General features: G+C 56.1%; 1 protein-coding gene across 7 annotated transcripts in view; it reads right to left on the reverse strand.

The window, feature by feature from the left end:
- The window catches only part of APBA2 (amyloid beta precursor protein binding family A member 2), a 227,238-nt gene that overhangs the window by 196,603 nt on the left and 5,719 nt on the right, over positions 1-24,916 (reverse strand). Inside the window, exon 1 of one of the 7 annotated variants that reach the window (XM_070053532.1) lies at positions 20,769-21,223. The exons of 5 other annotated variants lie outside the window; for them this stretch is intronic. The gene's annotated coding sequence lies outside the window, so the exon portion shown is untranslated. Of the gene's footprint in view, positions 1-14,012; positions 14,036-20,768; positions 21,224-24,916 lie in introns of those variants that run through there. One more of the 7 variants, XM_070053533.1, reaches the window with a different exon arrangement.

Genomic DNA, 24,916 nt, shown 5'->3' on the forward strand with positions numbered 1-24,916 from the left:
CTACAACACTGACATCCCATTTGGGTGCTGGTTTGAGTCCCGGCTGCTCTACTTCCAATAGAGCTCCCTGTTAACGTGCCTGAGAAAGCAGCAGAGGATGGCCCAAGTGCTTAGGCCCATCTCCCACATAGGAGATCCTGACAGAGTTCCAGCTCCTGGCTTCAGCCTGGCCCAGCCCTGGCTGTGGTGGCCACCTGGGGAGTGAACAGCCTCACCTCTCTCTTTCAAATAAATAAATAAATAAATATTTTTTTAAATTTTTTAAAGATTTATTTATTTTACTTGAAAGTCACAAAGAGAGAGAAAGGGGGGAGGGGTCTTCCATCCACTGGTTCATTCCCCAGATGGCTGCAACAGCCAGAGCTGTGCCGATCTGAAGCCAAGAGCCTCTGCCAGGTCTCCCACATGGGTGATGGGGCCCAAGGACTTGGGCCATCTTCCACTGCATTTCCCAGGCCATAGCAGAGAGCTGGATCAGAAGTGGAGCAGACGGGACTCGAACCGGCGCCCATATGGGATGCTGGCACTGCAGGTGGCTTTACCTGCTACAGCCCCAATAAATCTTTATTTAATAAATTAAATAAATAAATTTAATAAATAAATTTAATAAATCTTTATTTAAAAAAATGCTTTCCTTTCGAAATAACCTGATACAATTAAGTTCTCCACGCTGGAAGTGAGCTGCTATCCCCACCAGTCCAAAACTACAGAGAGTTTGTGAGGGTCCCAGGGACGGAACAGGGCTCTGATCCTCTGCATAACTCACAAGCAAGTAAGTGCCTCTCAGACCACACACCACGGAAGTCTGAAATACTTGATAAACGGCAGACATTTCTTCCAAGATCTCTGCCCAAAGACTTACACACATGGAGAGAGTAACATGATGCAGGTGGCACAATTACCTAGATCCCGACCTCCCCGTGCCCCAATGGCCTGCAAACATCACTGAAACCCAGAACAGGAGGTACAAGATAGGGCCACAGCCACCAGGCACAGCTCCTGGTTGACCAGATGTCAAGGCAGAGCAAGACTCACTCATGGCACAGAATCTGTCAAGATGGCTTTGAGGTCTCCCAGGACATAGAGGGGACGTTATGCTGCAACTAGAATTGGTTACAAACTTTTAAATAACTCATAAAGTCCTAAAGAAAGAAAACCCCACGTGGAGGCTGCCCCCTCTTATCTGCCACTGTGGCTCCCTCACCTGACCCAGCACACGCTGGGCTCCGTAGGGATTCACTGAATCCATCCAGACTGCAGTGTGGACTGGCAGGTCAGCAAGCAGCAAATTGTCCCATTCCACCTGCCGGTGACAGCCCCAGGAAGGAGAAAGGCACAGCTCCCGGAACAGCTTCGCAGGGAGTGCCTGGGGCTGAGGTCAGAGGCCAGCCCCCGGGATCTCGGAAGAAGAACAGACGTGCAAAGGCACTGTGCCTGGTGCAGCCTCCAGGGCCCAGGCCAGGTGTGAACAGGGCTCCAGCCTCCCTGTGCTGCCCGCCCACCCCTCAGGCTTCTGCGAGGACAACGGGACTCGCAGATGCAAGCCTCTGGAGCCACATGCAAGCTGGTGAGCCACTGTGTCCTTCCACTCCTGAGCAGCCTGGCCCAGGGCCAGCTGTGTGTGTCCTGTCCTTGGCCTTGGCCATCTACTACTGTGTGCAGAACACACCAAAGCTGCCGGGCACCAGTGTCCCCACTTATACACAACCAGGTCCAGCCCCACACGGCACACACGAGGTTCCCCGCGTACCTTCAATTTGCTGCTTTCTAGCCCGGAAACAAACGTAACGATTAAGAGGCATCAGAGGCAGGGGTTCATCTCAAACACCCCTGCAGCCTGGGAGCACTAACGCTCTGAGGTCGCCCACAACAGGTGAGGCTAGGAAGGGGGCCAGAGGCCCAAGGCCCAGCATGTAGGATGCCCACGCCCCACAGGGGAGCGACTGGTTTGATACCCAGCTCCCGACTCCAGCTTCCGGCTCATGCAGACCCTGCATTGAGCAGTGACGGCTCAATTAACCACGTTCCTGCCACCCTCACGGAGACCCGGACTGCATTCATGACTCCAGCCCTCAGCCAGCCCCAGCCATTGCAGGCGTTGGGGGCGTGAACCGGCAGATGGGGGCCTTGCCCCGCCCCCAACCTCTCCCTTTTTCCATCCTTAGATAAAACGTTAAAAAAGAAAGACCAGGGGCAGGCATTTGGCCCAGCAGCTCCGTCACTGCCTGGGATGCCCGTACATGAGGGCCAGGGCTGAGTCCAGGCTCCTCCTCTTCCTCTCCAGGCTCCCGCTAACGCACACTGCAGGGGCAGCACGGGGTGGCTCAGGTATCTGAGTCCCTGCCATCCAGGGGAAAGACCCGGATAGAGTTGCTGGCTCCCGGCTCTGGCTTGAGGCACGAACCAGCAAATGGAAGAGTCTCTCTCTCTCCCTCTCCCTCTCCCTCTCCCTCTTCCTCTTTCTCTCCCTTCCGCCTTCCCTCCCCTCTCCCTTTCCAAATGATATGAAAATAGTTTTTCCTAATTTAGAAAAGAGACAGACACGAGGCCAGCTCTCTTCTGTCTCCAGGGAACCCAGGGAGTAAAGAGGGGCAGGCTGTCGAGGGCTCCAGGCTGGGTCCCCGCAGGGCCCGAGCTGCAGGGTCCCGGAGGCAGCGCCAGACTCCCTGCACCCGGCCCTCCCCCGCGGCTCCTGCCCAGGCGAAGCGGCAGCAGCTGGAACTTGGGGCAAGGCCTTCACCCTAACGGTGCTGTGGGGGGCTGGATGCGGCACCCAAACTAAAGCTCCAGCCCTGCACAAGGACAGGAGCCCAGCGAGGCCCTCGCAGGTCCAACCACTCCAGGACACATTTCACACGGACAGCTCAGAAGGCACGAGCTCCGACCAACCCGAGCCTCCGTCCACCACGTTCTCCGGAGGAGAAAGCCTCTGCTCTGGCCCTTCCCCGGCACGGTGCGGCGCGGCGCGGCTCCGGCAAGCGCCGAGACAGCCAGGGGCAGCAATGCCAGGATCCAGGCACGAACCCTGGAAGCTCTCCCAGCTCTCCCACATCGCCACGGAAATTACTGCAAATAATTTACCATCAAGCCCATTTCACGGAAGTTAGAATACCTTGAGCAAATACTCTACTAGAGGGCACAGACAGGAAATCAAAAATCCAAACAGCGCTGGTGTTGTGGCACAGTGGGTTACGCCACAGCCTGAGACGCCAGCATCCCATAGGAGCAGCAGTTCGAGACCCGGCTGCTCCACTTCCAATCCAGCATCCTGCTGGTGCTCCTGGGAAAGCAGAAGATGGCCCAAGTCCTTGGGCCCCTGCACCCACGTGGGAGGCCTGGAAGAAGCTCCCGGCTCCTGATCGGCACAGCTCCGATGGTTGCAGCCTTTTGGGAGTGAACCAGCACATGGAGATCTCTCTCTCTCTCCCTGTCTCTCTGTAACTCTGCTTTTCAAATAAAATAAATAGATCTTTTTACTGAACAGACACAGCAATAAATGTAAAAATGACAAAAGGAGAGGAAAAAAAACCTCTCCATCCCTCGATGGGATTTCCAAAGATGCCCTGGGAATCTAAAGAAACAGCTGCACACCCTGCCGCTAATCCGAAGTCCCCCACGCCGCCTGCCTTGGGGCTCGCCGTGGACGCGCAGCCGGTTACCTGATGACGCTGTCTGAACGCCAGTAACCAGGCAGCCTCTCTCCCCCTCCATCACTGCCCCACGTGACCCCATCAGCTGTGCGCAGCGTCCCCTCCCGCCCTGATCAGGAACAGACATGTGCAGAGGGGCTCCACGGGCAAGAGGGGGCTGGCCACCAGGCTCCTTGCAGCAGTGCCCTTTGGTGGTTTTAACACAAAACAGTCCTGAGTGGCTTAAGCAAGCTGTGTTTGAACTTTAAAAAAGCTTTACCGAAAACGAAAAAACATGAACAAGTAGCTGCAGACAGAATGAGGGATATCATCAGTCCCAGGAGTGTGAATGAGACTGGGGGTGGGGGACAGGAAAGGACACCGAATTAAATTCTTCCACGGCCCCTGAAGAGCGGAGAATCTGAGCACATGATCTCGGGCAAGCAGGCCGGCAGGCCAGCCACTGCCGCGGGCCCCCGCAAACCACAGATGCTGTCCCCAAGTGCGGGCGAATGACTATCGTATTTGTTCAGGACCCGTAGCACCATCCAGGGCCCGTGGCTGAGTTCTCCCCTCCCGACCAGACCTCTGGGACCCAGTTTTCCGCGTAAGCGGTGGGAAGGCAGCCAGCAAAGCCCCACCTGGTGTGCCCGGGGGCTCCCCCAGCCCGCCAGGCCCCCACACCACACACAGGCCCCATGCACAGAGAACCTTCTGTTCGGGCAGCTAGTGACAGGAAGTCAACATGCAAATCACGTCTCCCCGGGGTTCTTTTCTGAAAACATAATTAATCAACGTGTCTTATAGGGAAACCTAGAAGATGTTTAACGTTTATAACCACAACTACCGTTTCCCGCAGAAAAATAAGACAGGGCCACACCTTTCTGGGAGACAACGTTGCATGACGTGGGGACAGTCCCTGGAAATCAAGACTGTGACCCTTTAAACTGCACCTGCTTGCAGTGGGATCATCACCCAGGTCTTCCAGGGTGAGTGCCAGTCGTGGTGGCGATGGTGGTGGCCACCTGCCTGAAGCTGACCACAGCAGACAGGGCTCTCCAGGGAAGTTCAAGTTCCTCCAGAGATCGGAACACCAACATCAACAACCCCAGCTCTGCAAGGCACAGAACGGATTCTTCAAAGAGTTTATTCGGAGCCCATTTAAAGAATGCAAACTACCTCGAGTGAAACTGCAACTTCAAAGAGGTGCAGCTATATAAGAAAACTGGAAAGAGAAAATAACTGCCACACAGGAATTCCACAGAGGAGGTCCTTGAACACAGTGGGGCTGTGTCACCTAGGACAGCCCTCCTGCTGACTGAGGTGGTGGGCTGGGGATGCACTGAGCTAGACCCCCAACTCTCCCCGGCTCCCTCTATGGGTGGGAAGCACCCAAGTCCCCGCTCCTTTGACACAAGACACACAGAAGCCACCTGCAAAATGCTGGTCCCATCTGGCAGAGGCAGCCCTTTAACTGACGGCGGGCCCTTGGCCCAGCAGTTAGGGCATCACACAGGGGCCCCCACCCCCTGTGTGTGCCTGGGTCACAGTCCCGCTCCAAGCCCTAAAGCTTGTTGCCAACATACACCCTGGGAGGCGGCAGGCGAGGGTTTGGGTCCCTGCACCCACACAAGAGTCCCAGACCGAGTTCCTGGCTGCTGACTTTAGCCTGGCCCAGCCCTGGCTGTTGCGAGTATTCAAGGAGTGAACCAGCAGACAGGAGATCGATCTATCTCTCTCTCTCTCTCTCTCTCTCTCTCTCTCTCTCTCTCTCTCTCTCTTTCTGCCTTTCAAATAAACAAGCACAGAACACAATGCTCTGGGCAGGGAGAAAGGTGCCAGATACCCATCACTGATGTCTCACTTCCTGGCTGGGACTGCCGTGGCCTTCACCACCCCACCCAACCGAGAACAGACTCCGCCCCCTCAGCTTTACCAGGCCAACTGGCCAGGGTGCTAGACAGGTGGTCGGTCAACTGCTGGGGCACAGCCCTAAGGTAATGAGGCAACTCTCTTACTCAGCCTAAAATAATCAAACGCCGAAGGGCTGGTACTGAAAAGCCACATTCCCCATCCATTCCCCACTTCTCCACTCGCAAGCCTTCTCACCCTTCCCAATTTTAATTCTGCTAATGACTGTTTCCATGGCTTACCTCTCTCTCTGGGTGTGTCCATTCCAGACAGTATCTATCAACCTGCTGGTAGGACAGGTGCGCTATGGGGGCCGGACCCTCCCAGGGGCCGGTGCAGGTGACCCGGTCACACCAGCGCCTGCAGTCACACTCCCAGCACTGGAGGAACACATCCTCCCAGGAGCAGCCACTCAGCTCTGGAAGCAGGCTCTCTTCTCTGCAGGCAATTTTTGTTTTAACTTTGTAAAGCGAGGAGAAGGGCTGGCAATAACTTGGCATCACTGCTGCTCGGGAGGGCAAGTGGCTCCCACGCCCCTTCGTGTGCTCTGTGCTCTGCACGCGGATTCTGTGAGTGTTTGCTCCTGCTTGCCCAGCCCCACCCTACCCTGCACAGGCTGGTGCCTGGACAGCCACGCTCAAGCCCTCCCTAGCTTTTCTGGTTCTTTCCACCACACTAGCTTCTCCTGATGTCTGATGAGTGGACAAGCCAAAAGCAGCATACACATCCACTGAAATATCTTCCAGCCTTGGGAGCCGGCGCTGTGGCTTAGTGGGCAAAGCTGCCCCCTGCAGTGCGGGCATCCCATATGGACGCCGGTTCAAGTCCCAGCTGCTAAACTTCCGATCCAGCTCTCTGTTGCGGCCTGGGAAAGCAGTAGAAGATGGTCCAAGTCCTTGGGCCCCTGCATCTGTGTGGGAGACCCAGAAGAAGCTCCGGGCTCCTGGCTTCGGATCGGCGCAGCTCCAGCCGTTGTGGCCAACTGGGGAGTGAGCCAGCGGATGGAAGGCCTCCCCGCCCCGCCCCCCCCGCCTCTCCTTCTCTCTCTGTGTAGCTCTTTCAAATAAATAAATAAATATTTTTTTAAAAAAATATATTGTTTAGCCTTAAGCAGGAAGGAAATTCTGACCCAGACTGTGACATAGCACAGGACACCACGCTAAGTGACGAGCCAGACACAAAAGGACAAATACTGCATGGTCCCAGTAACAGGAAGTCACTAAACAGGCCAGTGCTGAGAGCCAGTTCCGAGGCAGAGAGCAGGCAGCTGAACGGGAGCAGAGCGCAGCCTTGCGAGGCTTCGAGCCCTGGAGACGGGGGTGGCGGATGTGCTGAACGCCACGACGCTGCACCCCTAACAGTCGGTCAGACGGGACATCTCATGTAGGAGTACTTCACCCCCAAAGGGCCAAGACAGAGAGAGATCCTGGGTGGGGGAAAACACAGGCGGCTGCACCAGCTGATTCTGCCACAGGGCTTCCTCCGCGCACCTGGGCTTTCCCAAAGAGAAGCCTTTATCTGCAAAACAACCGCAGCAGCCAGGTGGACTGGCGCTGGCAGGGAGCCACCGGACAGCCACTTACCCAGGCAGGAGCCAGGGAAGACACCTACATCTGCCTGGGTTGAGAGCACGCGGCACAGGTGGCTCGGGGCCAGGCGCCAGGACAGCAGCTCGGGAAAACCCAGGGCTCCCGGCAGGCGACGGGCTCGGACAGGCCTGCGCTCCCGGGGCCGGAGGGACAATGTGCAAACACCTAAGAAGATATTTTCACCGATGGTATAGTGGAGTTTTTGTGTTTTTTTTTTTTTTTTTAATGTAACATTAAAGATTTTCAACACACTTTAGAAATCAAAGAGCTCCCACCGGCACTTGTCAGGAACCTGAGTTTCTTTCTAACACTTGGGTGGGCCCCTTCAGGGCGGGTTCACGTAGAACTCACATGAGCACCTGCTCCCCTGGGGCCACCCAGGCTCTCACAGGTTTAAGCATCACCCATCGTGGACCAGTGCCCAATCATTCCATGAACATTTTGTAGGCCAGCCTGGGGGAGAGGTTGTGAGCATCACCATAGCTCTACCCTTCCCAAGCACTAATCCGACACTCTGCTTCTGTGCAGAGCTGCCGCCCCCCCCCCCCCCCCCCGCCTCCGATTCCTCATCCTGGTCAGCATCTCTGGCCAACACGGCAGCCCATGCACAGCCACCTGGCCTCGCTCTGGCTACAGGCCGACAGCAAAGCAATTGTGCCCTGAATCTGAAATGTTCTGGACAACCCACAGCAAAACAAAGGCCTCCCCGGGCCCCTGACGTCAGTCTCAGGGCCCCACTTTGTGGCCGGCTGGCCCACTGTGGCCCTGGGAGCAAGCCTGGATCAGCCCAAGCCACTGTGGGGACCGAACTATGAAGCAGACTTCACACCACACATTTCGCAGGAGTACTGTGCAGTGAGCCACATCCATCACAGTCCATGCATTCAAAATAAAACCCCGTCATAAGGAACCCTGTAATCCACAGCCCGCCTCCAACGTTACACCTGGACGAGGCTGCCTGTTGCAAGACAAGGATCTAAAATTAAGACTCAAAGACATGTAACCTCATGAGGCACCCGGGACAGACGGGACACTGGCCCACAGGCAGAGGGGCCTCGGACCTGCAGCCAAGAATCCTAAGCGTCACCTTTGAGATTGATCCCATGCAAGCGAGCCAGCAGCTGGCAACAAGACCCTCAGTACTGCGCCGGACTCTGAAGTCGCCGTCCTCGTGTTTCAGGCATGCCTGACGAAGCAAATCCCACCGTGATGAAAAGCCAGCTGCCCCTTTCCACCACTGGCTGTGCACATTCCAGAACCGGGCCCGTGGAAGGGAGGGCCCACCTGCCACAGAACCCACGCCCAGCTGACCAGGGAAACAGGGGGCCCGCTGCAGTCGAGGGAGACCCCCAGCTCCTGGGGGCAGACATCACACGCCCTCTCCTCTCACCCAGCGTCTCCCTGGGAGACGCCTGGGAACACGTGGAACCATGGGAACAGGAAGTCCACCTTCAAAGGCACGCTCAGAACCCAGCCAAAGCGCTGACGCAGCTGCTGTCTCCTCTTCCCACCAGGAGAAAGGATTTCACGGCGGGAGGGGAGGCTCTGGTGTCAAGGCCCTCGGCACGCAGGCAGGAGCTGGTGACAGCCCACAGCCATGAACCCGGCAGCTCAATGGAAGCTGTGCCACCACAGCCCTACCTCGTACCGTGGCATTTCAGCAATGCAGAATTGATCTTACATATATAAAAATATTCACACATAATTTGAAAACAGGCGGTTCTGAGTAACACGGTAAGAGATCGCCCGATTGATCCAGTGTAGACTTCTCTAATCCCACAGTACATTTCCTCCTGACAATCGATTCCCGAAGTCAAGTAGGTTGACTCATGAAAACGCCTCCTTGAAGCCTCTGATTGACTTCCTGTTGGGCAGCCCCGTGACAACGGTTAAGCTCACAGCGCTGGAGCTGGAAGGGTGTTTAAACCTCTCCTCCCGCCACGCCCAGCTCCCTCGAAGTCTCTCCCAAGCATTCTGTAGACTTTCCCCAGGGGCTCGCACCACAAGGGAGCCAGCTCCGCTCCCAGCCCCCTCCCACCCAGGGTCCCCAGGCACCCCAGGAAAGACTGAGCTCCCTGTGATGTCTCTTCCACTGGGGGATGGCGTGGCTGGCCTGGCTTGGCCACCGTCCCTCTGAAGCCCACACAGCAAGCCCTCAGCCTCTTGCCGCCGCACCCCTGCCTCTGTGAGCAGCAGCACCAGGCCTGAATGAGGCCAGAAAAGGGGCCTCTGGGGGCCACACGGGAAGGGATTCCCAGCAGGTGCAATAGTAAGAAACAAACACAACCCAGGCCTCAGATCCACACCTCCCGGCAGGCTGGCTCTCCTCGCTGTCCGACCAGGCCTGGATCACCTGCAGGAAGTCAGATCCCAGACCCAGCCCCAGCCCCACCCCCGCATGGGGCCATGTGGCGTCACCCTATAGCTCCTGTCTCTAATTCATCACAACCCCCACCCACCCACGCCCAGGGGGCCAGCACTGGACAATCGCCATCAGGACGCCAGCTCAGCCACTTTGCCTCCTAAGAGATGATGCCCACGACACAAGCACTTTGTAATCAGGGTGATTGACAGTGGTGATATCCCAAACACCCTACACGAACATGGCGGAAAATAACACAGAAAGCTCAGTGCACAGTAACTCAGGAATCCAAACCAGCAAGAGCAACGCCCTGCCTGTCAGAGGTGGCACCAGGAACTCACAGCGGCAGGCGGCAGCTGCATGTGGAGGCTGCACGGCCAGGGCTGCAGCCTAAGAAAGCAGCTGCGGGGGGCCGGCGCTGTGGCTTAGCAGGTAAAGCTGCCACCTGCAGCGCCGGCATCCTATACAGGCTCTGGTTCAAGTCCCGGCTGCTCCTCTTCCAATCCAGCTCTCTGCTGTGGCCTGGGAAAGCAGTAGAAGATGGCCCAAGTCCTTGGGCTCCTGTTCCCACATGGGAGACCCAGAAGAAGCTCCTGGCTCTTGGCTTCGGATCGGCACAGCTCCAGCCATTGCAGCCAACTGGGGAGTGAACCCACAGATGGAAGACCTCTCTCTCCCTCCCTCTGCCTCTTCTCTCTCTGAGTAACTCTGACTTTCAAATCCTGCATCACAGACCCTGGGCCGCCCTGGGTGGCCCAGGCGGTGTCTCCTGGTACCAGCAAGCTGAGGCCTTCCCATCGGCCAGTTAGGCCGACCTCTAGGCACCTGTGCTGGGGACCACCTTCCCGGCCCCAGGGCCCCTGCCTCACCTGCAGATGACAGCTTCCTGAACCTCCCAGGGCTGCATCCTACACCATCCATCCCATCTCACCCCGTCTGCTTGTGCACCCCTGGTGGGAGAAGCAGAGGCCACCAGCGACTGTTAGGGCACCTGCACGGGGGTCCAGGACATCAACCCCACCACAGCCACCAGCATCACCTGAAAAGACACAGTCCCCCAGGAAGAGGCCCTCAGAGCCCCCTGCTGGAGGGCCCAGCTACAGCGCAAGCCACCTCCTCAAAGCCCCCTGTGCAGCTCTCCTGCTGTGTGTGCCCATGGGACATGGGACGGTCCCCATTGGGCCCCTCATACTCCAACCCACCCCCACCACACACGGAAAAGTCCACGTTCCCTGACCACGCCTGCCCCCACTCCACAGCCCAGGAGGGCTGTGGTTCAAGGGCTGACCCACCGACCATGAAACAGAAGGGCCCCCCCAGGTCCATAGAGCTGACTAATGCAGGCCCTCACACACCCGCCAGCCAGCCAGCAACAAACAGGAGTGAACACTGGACAGGAAAGGTCACGCTGGCGAAGGAACCCGCGGGCAGGAAAACCCCAGAGACGGAAGCAGGCGGGCGGCGGGCCAGGTGCTGAGAAGCCAGCAACATTTCTGTCCATCAACCGTCAACGGCCGGAACGTGAGCGAGAGGAGGGCACGATCCCAGCCAGGGACAAGAGCCCCCGGAGCTATGAAATGCCATGGAATAAACGAACAGGAAATGCACTGAACGCATGGGAGCCAGTGACAGACAAAATGTCACCTGGCTAAGTCAGGCTAGCCAGATGACGAGAACGGACCAAGGGTCGCCTCTCCTCCATGGAACGACCCTCAGGGCAATCCCAATCCCAGTCCCATCAGATCGTGGGATGAATTTAGCTTACTCTCAACTTCATCTAATCAAGGAATACATGAGAAAGATTAGGAAAAATGGGCAAAGAAGAACGAGATAATGAGGCCACGCAACATTCATCCGCAACAAACATAGAGGATATAGGCCGGTGATGTCATAGCCTAATGACGTCACTGCCTCATGACATCATCACCTGGCAACATCACAGCTGTCCTTGTCGGTGTGCTCACAACAATGAAATCGCCACACACAGTTCATAGAAGCGTTAACACCTCCTTGTCCTAAGTGAGGCGTGACCACCTAACAGAGACGCACAGTGACCTAACAGTAAACATTGCTGCGATACATTGGAAGGCAGAGTCCAGAAACTCAGGAGAAATAACCCAGCAGACACCAAGTGAATCTACGGCAAATGTGGCAACTCCAAACAGAGAGGTGGAGAGGGCTTATGCTGCGGGGCCAGCACTGTGGTGCAGTAGGTTAAGTAGGATATAGCACCGGCATCCCATGTGGGCACCGGTTCAAGTTCCGGCTGCTCCTCTTTCAACCCAGCTCTCTGCTTATGTCCTGGGAAAGCAGCAGAACATAGCCCAAGCCCTCGGGCCCCTGCACCCCTATGGGAGACCCAGAAGAAGCTCCTTGCTCCTGGCTTTGGATTGGCCCAGCTCCAGCCATAGCAGCTATTTGGGGAGTTAACCAGTGGTTGAAAGACCTCTCTCTCTGTTTCTCTCTCCGTGTCTGTAACTCTGCTTCTTGAGTAAATAAATCTTTTAAAAATTTAAAAAAATAAATTATTTCACAAAAGTGAATGTTCATATAAAAACTGCATCTCTAAGCTCCTATCAGATCTAAAAATAACTTCTCAATGAATAAGAGATGTGAATGTGAAAGAAAAAACCTGAACTACCAAGTGTCGGAAGAAAACACAAGGGAGTGGTCGTAGACACTTGGGGCCGGCAAGCCTTTTCTCTAACAAAGACTCAGGAGCTAAAAAGAAAAGCCTGGTGGCTTCGACAACAGAAAAATTCCAAATTTTTTGCTTGGCCAAACCAGTCTTTCCGCAAAGGCAAAAGGCACAAGGTGTTTCGGTGAAAACATCTGTAGTGTAAATAGCAAATAAGAAACAGACCCGCCGTACTCAGAACAGCTACCAACAAACAGGAAAAGCTGAACGCGTCACAACCGAAGAACAGGCAAGGGTACAAAAAGGAAACTAAAAGATGGAAACCAAATTATTTCCTGCGGCAGCTTGTTGTCATTCATAGTCCTTAGGAAACGCTGAACAAGGTACAGAGTCCTGCGTACGCTCAGGGGACACGTCCCGGGGACCCTCCGTGCACCACGTGACAGTGTGAGTGACAGACGGGGCGCAGAGAGAGCAGCAGGCACGGCTCGTTACCAAACACAACAGCTCTCATCAAAGGGACACGAATGGCGTCTCTCCTGCAAGAGCCAAAGAAAGATTACTGTTCAGGAGCAGGGCTGACCGCAGACCACACCCGCTGACGGCGGGGCCCCGGTGCACATGGTATCTTTACGCCCACATGACCGAGGGGACCTACAAAAAACCAGCACGTCCACCGGCAAGACTGTGGGGAAACGGCTGCCTCACGCCTCCCCAGAGGGCAACCTGGCCCCATCTGTTCACACCCTGGCCCCTCGAGCACCCACCCAGCAAGTCCACTTCTAGGAACCGAGGCTATGGAAACTGGCCCCCAGACACACACGCAAGGATTCAATGTATGAATGAGATTCTCTTCCCAGCACCATCCAGGAGTGTGAAAATCGGAACTGGGCGTTCACTGAGTAACAGTCATACATTGCATAAGCATCACAAGGCCGTGACCATGACCCGGGATGATGGTTAAGACACAATTACTCCTCGTAAAACTGTGCAAGTATGACATGTGGCTCAAAATTTTTTCATTACACAATATTAAAAAATTAAAACACACGAGGCCAGCACTGTGGCTCAGCAGGTTAAACCGCCGCCTGCAATGCCAGCTTCCCATATGAGTGCCGGTCTGAGTCCCACCTGCTCTGCTTCCAATCCAGCTCCCTGCTAACACACCTAGGAAAGCAATGGAAGAGGGCCTGAGTGCTTGGGCCCCTGGCACCCACATGGGAGACTGGAATGGAGTTCCACACTCGCGGCTGTAGCCTGGCCCAGCCCCTGGCTACTGCTGCCATCTGGGGAATGAACCAGAGGTCGGAAGATCTCTGTCTTTTCCTCCCTCTCTGTAACTATGCCTTTCAAATAAATAAATAAACCTTTTAGAAAACATTTTTGGCACCAAAACAAACATCTTTTATTTCCATTTCCACAAACTTTTTGAAGTACCCTAATATGATCCCTTGTGTTGAAAAATATTAAATATATAAATGTGTATTCCTGTAAGGCGAAGGTAAAACAGTCCCATGGAGAAGAAAAGAAATGGGAAGACTGGGCCCAACTGGTTACCATGCTGTCTTTGCAGGAGCTAAGTGGGGGCAGGGGTGGGAGATGGATTTTCTACATTATGCATTTCTGTAAGCTCAAATTCTTGTAATGAAGGCATATTAATTTTATAACCAGAAAAAAACATTTTTTTAATTTAAAAAATCTGCTCATGCAAAACCCATGCCAGAACCCTTGTGCCTGTAGATGAGGCCAGGTCCCTGTCACCCCAGGCTCCGGTGCCAGGAAAGCGGCTCCTTCCTCCTCCGAGACAGCAGAGAGTTGCCAGAAGGCATGATTTTCAAAACAGAGATGTCAGATCCACTCATGTTGGTGATTAGTGCTCTTACCGTGAGACGATGAAACAGCAGCCTGAAACCACCTCCCAGCAGACAGAACTGACCCAAGCCTTCAAACCCCCTCCCGTATCCCATCCCATGGTCTTCGTGTGTTTCAGCGTGCTCGGTGGAGGTGAGAGGGATCCGGCCTCACTGCCCAGCGCTGGCCCCATTCCCAGGGGAACGGTGGCCGCCCGGCACCTCCCTGTCCTGGGATCGGGCTGCTGCCCTCCTCAGACCCCGACTTGCCCAGGCAGCCCCGGTTCCTGCAGTCTCCTCTGTGTTTGGGACTGAGAACCGGCACAGCAGCACTTTCAAATTCTGCAGGCTCCCACGGCACGTGCTTCCACGCGTAGAAAATAACCGAGTCCAGGGAACGCGCTTCAAAGTCCAATTTTGGGGAACTGATGTAGGTTGTTCCATTTTAAGTCCCTCAACCAGAGGAAATCTGAACCCCCCCCCCCCTTCCAGCTCAGCAGAGCGAGGCTGTGTGGCTACCGCTCCGGTGAAAACAGGACAAAGTTCCTCCTGGGGCCAAGGCTTCTCCTCGGATTCCCAGAGGAGCCAGGAGCTCGGGGCTGCCGGGACCCCAGGGCAGGCCCCGAGAGGCGCCCACAGCCATCGGTGCCAACACACCCAGCACCCTGGGAGTGCAGGAAGAAAAGGGGGCGCCGTCCCAATGCATTCGCCAAATCACCGGGAAAATTTTAAAGATTAATTGGTGGATTGGTATTGATTGATTTGAAGGCAGAGAATGAGAGAGAGAGATTTGCATTTGCTGGTTCACCCCCCAAAATGGCCACAATGGCCAAGGTGAAGCCAGGAGCTTCTTCTGGGTCTCCCATGTGGGTGCAGGGGCCCAGGCACTTGGGCCATCCTCTGCTGCTTTCCCAGGCCACAGCAGAGAGCTGGATCAGAAGCGGAATAGCTGGACCTGGAACAGGCACTTGGATATAAAATGCAACTTAACCATTGCACTGCTGTGCCCTAACGCAGGTCCCCTTAAAATTTTTTAAACAAATAATTATACTCCCAGGTTTATGATCCCAGCCCAGGCCCTCAGCGCAGTGGATCAATCAGAGAGAAGTCCTGGAATCACTGTGGTCACACCCAACTCCCACAGGCCTGTATGTCCTGGGAAGTCCCTGAAACTCAGACAGATTTCCCCACAAGCCCCTGGACGTCCACTCAAAACACCACCAGCCAACCTGGGCGTTGCATGCCTCCAGGACGGAGGGGCTGGGCCAATGGTGCTTGCCAGAGCCCCATTCAATGAAGTGCCAGCCAGTGGGAGAGGGGGAGGGGACAGGGAGAGGACACAGGAGCAGGAGTGCAAGGCAGACAGCAGGGAGGAGGGGCAAGGAAGGAAGCCCCTCCCTCTCACGCTGTCCACGGCAATTAAACCTTCCTGGGGGTCAGTCTGAAGCTAATTTGCCAGTTGATCACAGGGAAAGAACCCGAGAGCAGCTGCAAAAGAAAAACGCACAAGGACATTTATTACAGCATCGCTTGCAGCCCACCCCCGGCGCCTGGCCCCACGTCACAGCGAAGGGGCACCTGACAGCCATGAGAGAGAGCCCAGGCCTGGGGGAGTCCTGGGAGCAAGGAGGAAGGAGCCCCTGGGGGAACAGCTGGTGCCTCAGTTTCTTTGTTTTGGTCATCTCTATTTTGTAACACAATGATTTTGTCTGAAAGGAATAACAACATAAAAACTTTCATAATAAATGTTCTCTTGCCAAAAACTGCTTTAAAATGAAAGACCGAGTTGCAGCATATGGAACTGTGTATTTGATCACCTTTGACACACAGAAATGACAGGTTCATAAGATTCCCCCTAATCTAGTCATCAAAGCCAGCTGAGTGGCAAGACAGGGAGGATTCACGTCCCCTTCCTCGCTCGGGGACGGTGTGGAGGCCAGGGTCCCAGATGCACGGGTCTCCTGCCTTCCAGGGGTGCACCCTTCCTGCTGGCAGCCCCGCCTCGTGGCACCACCTGTGCCACGGACCCATCTCTCACGACTCACACTGTCTTGCAAAGCAGGTGTCATTGCCAGCTACAAGCAAAGGAGCAGTGACGCACCTGCTGTTGCCCAGTGAAACGTGGGGAGCTGGCTGGATCCCAGGCAGACCCCTGGACTCCCCCAAAACCTCAGCCGTCCTTGCTGGTCCCAGGAGAGGACAGGCCTGTGCCCATTCTCTGGACCAGGGAGGCTCACTGCTTTGTCAAGTTCACCCTTCTTCACCCCATCCTGCGCCTCCCTCTAAAGGATGTTAGGGAGCTTAAAGAAGCCAAAATTACCCAAAGCCCTGGTCTTTACAGCTGCAGGCCTGTTCTTCTGAATCCTCACCAGGCTACCCTACCTGTGGGAACAAAGCAGACGGACCAGCTACCCAGCAGCAACCTTGGCCATGAGGTCAACTCCGTCCACACAGACACGCGGCAGTCTCTGGGTCCCTCACTGGACCATTAACCAAACACACATTGGCTTTGGTCTATGTCTACTATGACCCATGTCACACCTTCCCCCCACAGAAAAATGGCCACTGGTCATTAACTGCAGTGAGGGAGCATCTCCGGACACCAACCCTGGACACACTGGTGCAGCAGGTAAAGGGGCTGCACAGGATGCCCGCGTCCACGTGGGAACACCTGCATTGGGCCCTAGCTACTCTGTGCTTCTCACCCAGCTCTCTGCTAATGCACCTGGGAAAGCAGCAGAGGACGCTCCAAGTACACGGGCCCCTGCACCCATGTGGGAGACCAGGTGGAGCTCCTGGCTTCAGCCTGGCCTAGACCTGGCTATTGCAGGCACTTGGGAAGTGAACTAGCAGATGGAAGACTGGAAGACTGATATCTGTATCTCTCCCCCCCCCACCCCGCCACTCTGCCTCTCAAATCTGTAGAATGAATGAGAGGCAGAAGAAGGAGACAAAGAGGAGGAGGAGGAAGCAGAGGTCAGGGATGCTGTTGTCAGAGTCATGACAGCGCTGAAACCTGGCTGCCCAGTGGACAGCATGGTGGGCGGGGCAGCCCCTGGTTCCCTGGACCACTCGATGCCCTCGATGCACTCACACTGCTGGGCCTGTGTCTCCTGGGCCGGCTCCCAGCACCCAGACTGACTGCACCCGAGAAACTGGCTCTCTCCAAACACCAAGAATTTAGGGCACCAAAAATATATCTAACTACTATGTGAGCCTGCCCCCCCCAGTCATTATGGAGACAGCATGGAGCTGGGGGGCTCAGGGCAGCTCTGGGCCAAGGCCCCACCACCAGGGTCACGGGGAAATGGCACACAACCTGCCCTCCAATTATTTCTACAGATGTTGTGTTTCTGTGACAGCTGTTTAATATGTATTTTTATTTTTATTTGAAAGGCAGAGTTACAGAGAGAGAGAAGGAATGAGAGAGAGATGGAAAGAGATCTTCCATCCACTGGTTCACTCCCCAAAAATGGCCTCAACTCCCAGAACTGGGCCATACTGAAGCCAGGAGCCACATCAGGGTCTCCCACATGGGTACAGGGACCCAAGCACTTGGGCCATCCTCCGCTGCTTTCCCAGGTGCATCAGCAGGGAGCTGGATCAGAAGTGGAGCAGCCAGGACTCAAACGGGAGCCCGTATGGGATGCCAGTGCTGCAGGCAGCGGCTTTACCTGCTGCGCCACAACATCAGCCCCTCTAAGACAGTTTTAGACCACAGGAAAACCGAACAGAGAGTTCAGAGTTCCCATACACCCTACACTCATCTCCCATCTTAATATTTTATATTGGTACGGTTTATTACACAATCAGTGAACCAGCGTTGGCCATTATCATTAACGAAGTCTACACTCAATTCTGATCTCCTTAGCTGCGCCCTAATGCCCTTGCTCTTGGCCCAGGACCCCAGCCAGGATCTCGCGTGATGTCATGCAGCCGTGTGTCCTCAGGCTCCTCCTGGCTGTGACGGTCTCCCAGACCGCCCTTGTCTCGGATGACCTTGCCATTCCTGGGTCCTTCGTGGTCTGCTCCTCCACTGCTGTATGTCTGGAGTGCTTCTCGCAGGCAGACCGACGCCGTGGGTCTGGGCAGGAAGCCCCAGAGGTGACGTGCCCTCCCGATCAGGACACGGGCTGCCTCCGTGATGCACGGCTACTGCAGACCTGCCCACCAGGAGGAACGACCGGGAGGGGAGGGGTCCCCATGGCCCTGTGCTGTGCTCTGCAGAAGGAGTCACCGTGGGCAGCGCACACCTGGGGAAAGGGGACCGACGCCCTCTCCCCACCTTGGTTTCAGTAGACCCCTTGAGCAACAAGCCCTTCACTCATGCCTGGAACTTCCCTCCTGCCCACCCCCCTGCCGGAGCCCCCTCAGGCCCTTTATTCTTGCCCCCTGCACACACCAGATTTGCTTATGAGCCAGACGCAGCATGATGTATTGCACGCTGCAAACGGCATGGACCTGCTCACTCCTGGGGGTCCCACGCTCCCCACGGTGGCCAAGTAGCAGGTAACAGACCCCAGGCCCACACCAGCACGGCGAGCCTCGGACCAGAGTTCAGGACCCTTGTTAATTATCCAGGGCAAAAACAGCTCCCCGTCCCAGGCAGGTCCAGATGTGGAGCTCATCAAACCCCCTTTGACACCTTTCACCGGGCTGCTCCTGAGTTGTCCTGTGCTGGGTGCTGGCACCCACTGCACAGCCCCAGGCAGGGGCAGGGCACAGCACAGGGCTGAGCAGGGTCCACACTACAAAGAGGTGGCAGGGTGGGGGGTGGGGAGGGGGCGGAGCAGATCAGCAAGCACCTGCCCCTGCCCCAGTGGCCAGTCAGCTCCCAGGACAGTGACGCGAATAAGGCAGGACACTCCAGGCAGGGTAACAGGATACCCCAGGAAGCCGCCCAGGCCAAGGGGTCCAAACCCTGGGAAGAACGCCCTGCGGCTCACGCCTGCAGCAGCAGCCCAGGGGGCAGAGCACAGCCAGTCCATCACGTGTACCAGTGTCACCTGATACTCCACAGCCACAAAATGCCACGGTGACAGCGAGAGGCTGTTAGGACAGAACCTCCTGGCTGAGAGGATGACGAGGCCACTGGGACCCTCGGTTGGAGCACCAGGGATGAGTCCCCTAGGTTCCAGTAACCCGGAGGGTGTGGCCAGAGTCCTGGGCACCGGGGCTCTGTCATGGGGACCACCCACCGAGCATCTGGGGAGCCTGAGGGACACCTCCGAAGGCTGCACCCAGCGCTGCTGTCACCGAGAAGCTGAGGTGTCATGCTCACATCAGCACTTTGCACTGACAACAGCACCTGTCGCCTGTTCCCACGTGGAGTCATAGCGCCCAGCCACCCAGCTCTGATGGGCCTGGAGAAGGGGGCATTGCCCAGGTGCAGAGGGAGATGCTGGGGAGCAGGACAGGAGCAGGCACAGGTACAGGCTCTGCCTCTGCCACCCCAACACCTCGGTGAAGCTCCAGGCTCCTCTCCCCAGCGGGGCTCCGCGGCAGAGGGCACTGAGCACAGGCCTCCCCAGCCCAGGCACAGCCGGGGCACGGTGGGTGCAGGGTGCCGAGGAGGACAGTGCCAGGCACAAAGGACACGGCAGGAACCCCAAGGCCCCCATCAGGCTGCCACACAACTTCAGGGGCAACCACGCCTGCGCTCACCACCCCAGCACACCGAGGTGGTCACAAGGTCAGCCGACAGCCACAGACAAAGAGACGTTCTCTCTGCAGTCAGCGCCGCGGCCCTGTCCTGCCAGGCTCACGGCCAGAAGAGAGCTCTGGGACAGAGGGGGGAGCAGGGCTGAGGCGAGGCAGGGGGCAGAGCGGGGGCAGGGGTGTGTGTGTGAGAAGGAGTTCATGTTCACGGGCGGAAGGCGAAAGGAAGGCATTCCAGGCAAAGGTGCCTCTGCAGCCCTGGGGACAGGGGCCCTCACCTGGACACACCCTCTGTCCAGGATGCCCGGTCGCCAGGATGGGGGAGGGACCAAAGGCGCTGTTCATGTGCGCCGTTCCCACCCACTGCTCCTCCGGCAGCTCGTGGGTTTTCCACTCAGCTGAAGCCTCGTTAACATTTGATGCTTAAATGTTTGGGTTCTTTGCTTCTGGTTTTAAGAGCATGGCTCCTTTTGTGTGCAGGCAGACGAACTCGTTTCATCCAGAAACTTATCCACACCAATTAATGCTGCATAGACCTCAGTGTCCTGCTCGAGTTGACGCTCCCTGATCACCATTTAGAAAATATAGTTTATATCTCAATATTAATAAGCATTTGTTGCAGTGGCAACATTTAATTATCTCCCATTAACTGTGATCTTGATTTTGATAGTATTGTTCCAGCAGTAAAATAAACCATGAGTCGTTCAACTCAAAGCTCTCCTTGAAAATTTCAGGATGATGTCCTGCTCTTTAAAAAAAAAAAAAAAAAAAACGGGGGATGGAGGGAGACAGCACTGTGGCACAGGTTAAGCCTCCGCCTGCGGTGCCAGCATCCCATATGGGCACCGGTTCATGTCCCAGCTGTTCCTCTTCTGATCCAGCTCTCTGCTACGGCTTGGGAAAGCAGTGGAAGATGGCCCAAGTGCCTGGGCCCCTGCACCCACATGGGAGACCTAGGGCACGCTCCTGGCTTTGGATCAGCCCAGCTCCAGCCATTGCAGCCATTTGGGGAGTGAACCAGCAGATGGAAGATCTCCCCCTTTGCTTGCAACTCTGCCTCTCAAATAAATTAAAATACATATATATGGCAATATACATAGAGAAAAGTCCTATGTTATAAATAAAACTCACCCAAGCAAAGCAGCATCCAGACGCATCACCAACAGCCCAGAAGGCCTGTGTCCTCTCCATCCAAGGAGCAGCGTGACTCCCAACACCACGGACGAGGAGACCTACCGACCTTCACGTAATTGGAACCACGCAGTCCTGTCCAGATTTTCCTGCCAGACTCACCCCTTATGTTGCACACGCTTACACCGTGTTCACCCTCACCTTGCTGCACAGTGTGCTGGCACTTCAAAAAGTTCACAGGAAAACAGAATCAAAAAATAAGCTCATTGTGGTGCAAAGACTTCTGAAACTCACGCATACGAGGGGCCTCCAAAAAGTTCATGAACAATGCATATAATGGAAAAAAAAAAAACTAGTTTTCAGCTTGGTTCTTTTGTAACCCAAAAAAAAAAATCCCTTATCTTTTAATTCCATCTTCCATAAACTTCCTGAGACTTTCTCATTTCCCAAGTCAGAGTGCAGCGCAGGGCATTCCGCACTGATCCGCCCTCGCCCGCTCTGCAGCCTGGCCGTCATCATCACGCTGCTCTGGACACTCCCATGGGGGAGGGCAGTGTCTCCTGTTGAATATTTATGTTTTTTCATCTACTTGAAAGGCACAGAGAAAGATAAAAAAGATCTTCCACCTGCTGCTTCATTGCCCAAAGGCACACAACAGCTGGGGCTGGGCCAGCTGAAGCCAGGAGTCTGGACCCCATCTAGGTACCCCACACGGGTGGCAGGGCCCACGCCCTTGGGCCATCCTGCACTGCCTCCCATGATGCATCAGCAAGGGACACTGGATTGGAAGCAGAGCAGCCAGGACTTGAATGGGTGCTGCCATATGGGATGCAGGCGTCCCAAGTTGCACCACCATGCCTGCCCCTCCCACATGTGTCTCTTGATGGCTGTATCAGGCTCCCGGGGCTGCTGTAGCAAATCAGCACAAAACCGAGCGGCGGAACACACATTTACTCTCTCACAGTACTGGAGACAAGGAGTCGGGCAGCAGTTTCACAGGGCAGACATGGAGGTGTGGGCCGGGCCGTGCTCTCTCCGTAGATCTAGGGGAGAGGAGACCTGTGGCTGCCCCACTCCCATCCCGGCTCCTCTTCTGTGTGTCCAATCTCCCCCTGCCTCTCTCTTGAAAGCACCCTTGTGATGGCACTTAGGGCCCACCTAGGTGATCCAAGATGATCTCACTTGAAAGCCCTTCGTCACATCTGCAAAAGCTTTCCCACCCCATCGCGACCTCATCTCAGCTAGGGGCGGGGCCTCTGTAGACGCACACTTGACTTTAGCTGACAATGCAGTGCAGCTTCCCAAAGCGGTGGCAGAAGCATAGACTGCACTCAGCACTGGAGAGTTCCAGGCGCTCCAGTCCCCGCCCCCACCTGCTAGTTCCTGCTCACCCGATTTCGGCCTCCCGGGGTGTGTGCAGTGGTGTCACAGTTACGGTTGGGTTTGCAGTTCTCTGACGACCAGAGGAGTTGAGGACCTTCCATCTGTTTCCTGCCCCGTTGCTGGCATCAAGTGTCTCTTGCTCCTCTTGTACTGTTTTACGTGAGTCATTTGTTAAAATAAACCCCAGGAGAGACACACGTATAGGGAAAAAGAACCTTTCTAGGGTCAGCACCCGAGATGCAAGGTCCACCTCTGTGTCCACGCAATCAGGGGACTTGAGGTCTGGACACTGACCCCCATGCAGACCCAGGCCTCTGTCAGCACGGACGGTCTCCAACCAGGAACGTGCGTGAGAGCCTGGAGACCGGCGTCAGGAACCCGACCTGGGGGCCAAAAATCCAATTCCAATTTAACTCCCTGAAATCAAAGTTATTTTTGCTTCGAGGATGACCGCTGGGACAGAAACTCTGTGTCTATGCAAATACGCATGGATCTGGGGAACCTCTCCGGCTCGGGAGGTGGTTGGGGAGCAGCCACACTGGCACAGCGATGGCCACCTGCAGAGGAAGATATCAGCTCGCTGCTGTGAGCACCAGGCGTGTGCACAGGGAGGCAGCAATGCCACCAACGGCGGCCATCGGATTTCCGCTGTGACACGCGAGCGGTTAAACACGCCCTGGTTTGGTTTCTCGGGAAATGGTAACGTGTCTGATGAAAACCAGCAAGATGCAGAAAGTCCCCACAAAGGGGTCCCGCTCACTCACCCCCCATCAAACACAGCAGCCCAACAGGGAGAGGGTGCTTTCTGCTCACTGCACAGAAAGAACCAGGCAGCAGCCACCAGCACCCACGCCCAGTCCCAGCAAAGGGTGACGGGGCAGAGGCAAGTGCGCCTCACTATGGTCCCCACGTTACCCCCACGGCAAAGCAAAGACACAGGCTGACTGCATCTCCAAGAAGGAGCACCACTCATCTGTAAGACTGGGGCTCTAAGGCTTGACATCACGGTGCACCAGAGAGCAGACAGTTCCTGGAGCCCACCCCTGCCGCCTGGGGGAGCGGGGAGGAGAAGGCAGGAGCTGCAGGTGGTCAGCGGCCACTCTGCCCTTCCCTTCCCCAAGCCCTGTGACCTGCACGCCTGGGGAAGCCGCAGTCCCCTCTCCAGGCAGAGGGCACCGAGCTGGGGCGAGGCCTAGGCATGTGCTGGGCAGGGAGGGCGTGCGGCTCCCCCAGGCACCGGGGAGCCTCAGACCCTGGGAAGGGTCCCCTGCGCACAGCCCTTGATGGGCTGATCTGGCACCTGGCTCTCGCTGGCTGCCCGCCAAGTCAGCGGAGCTGCACAGGTTAACTCAGGGGGAGCAAATTAATAACGTAATGTGTGGCTTGTCGCGCATTTTGTCATTCTGGTAGAAGAACAGGCAATTTAATCTACAAAGACGATGAATCTCTAAAGGGTAAAATGAAACATCGGCGCTAGTGAGGCCAGCGCTTGGTGGTTGCAGCCTCCTCCCAGGCAGCGTGGTGGAGGCCCAGGCTCCAGGAGCCCCTCCGGGCCAGACCCCAGCCCTGTGCTCTCTGCACGAGGAGTCCTTCCGCACGCTCCCGCAACAAGCCCCGCCCTGCGCCCACCACATGGCTCCCTGCTCCCCTCTGTGCACGCACCACAGTCTGCAGGCACCCCTCTCCCATGGATGCCCGTGGGGTGCGCAGTCTGGGTACAGGAAGCCCTTCCCTGGTGTCCCCTCGGTGAACCATTATTACTGCTCCCGACCCACAGCGACGCCCTCCACGGCCTCCACGGGAAGCTCAGTGGCTCCTCCCGTCTCCTGCTCTGACCTGACAAACCACACAAGCCTGCGTCCCACAGACTTGGCCCACACTGAGCCCACAGCGCCTCATTGCAGGACGGGGTCCATGGCCAGCCCCCAAGAACTGTGGGGCTCCCAAACCTGTGTTCCTCCAGAATGGGGCTCTGAGGGCTCCGTCACACCCCCTTCAAGACCTCCCCAAGTCTTCCCAGCTCCACACAGAAAACAAACAGGAAAGATGGGGCCCAGCAGGTGCCCGGAAAGCACCTGTTGAGTACATGGGAGGAAGGCGGAGCACCCCCCCCCCCCCCGCAAAGGCAGGCGGGAGGAGCCGGTGTGGAGGCGTCTGGCCCGGTTGCAGCACTGCTGAGTCCCTGAGGACCCAAGACTGAGAAGTGAGTGACAAGGACAGGGCGGATGCTGCCTTCTGCACACCCAGGCCCACTCTGTCTCCAGCATCAGATATATCAGATAAAGCAGTCTGCATCCGGGCAGTTCAGACAGGGGTTCCCAAAGCAAGAGTCCCTCGAGGCAGATCCGCACACCAACTGATGGAAGCTGGAGGTGGCACTGCCTATCGGGGGTGGGGGTCAGCTGTAGCCAAGCCAGTCACCAGTGCTGGGTGAGCAAGAAGAAAACCATTTCTTAATAAACGCAATCAGTCTAGAAGCCAAAACCCTCAAACGCCTGAGGGAGAGACACGAGTGGGACTTCCTATCCTGGAGCTGTTCTGCTCTGTTTCCAACCCAAGAAACGGCACAAAGACGCCCCTCCCCCAACAACCGAAGGCAAAGAGCACATCCGACCTGTGATAGGATGGCCTGCGTCCCCCGCCCGAATCCTGGTACTCAAAGGATAGCCAAAGTCCACACACAGCATCCTCTCAGCACGTGACCCCAACATATGGGGCATCGACAAGGGGCTGTGGGCCGGGAAAGCCACCCCAGACAGCCAGCC

This window comes from Oryctolagus cuniculus, chromosome 12 (assembly GCF_964237555.1).
Source record: "Oryctolagus cuniculus chromosome 12, mOryCun1.1, whole genome shotgun sequence".
In the NCBI taxonomy this organism is placed as follows: Eukaryota; Metazoa; Chordata; class Mammalia; order Lagomorpha; family Leporidae; genus Oryctolagus; species Oryctolagus cuniculus.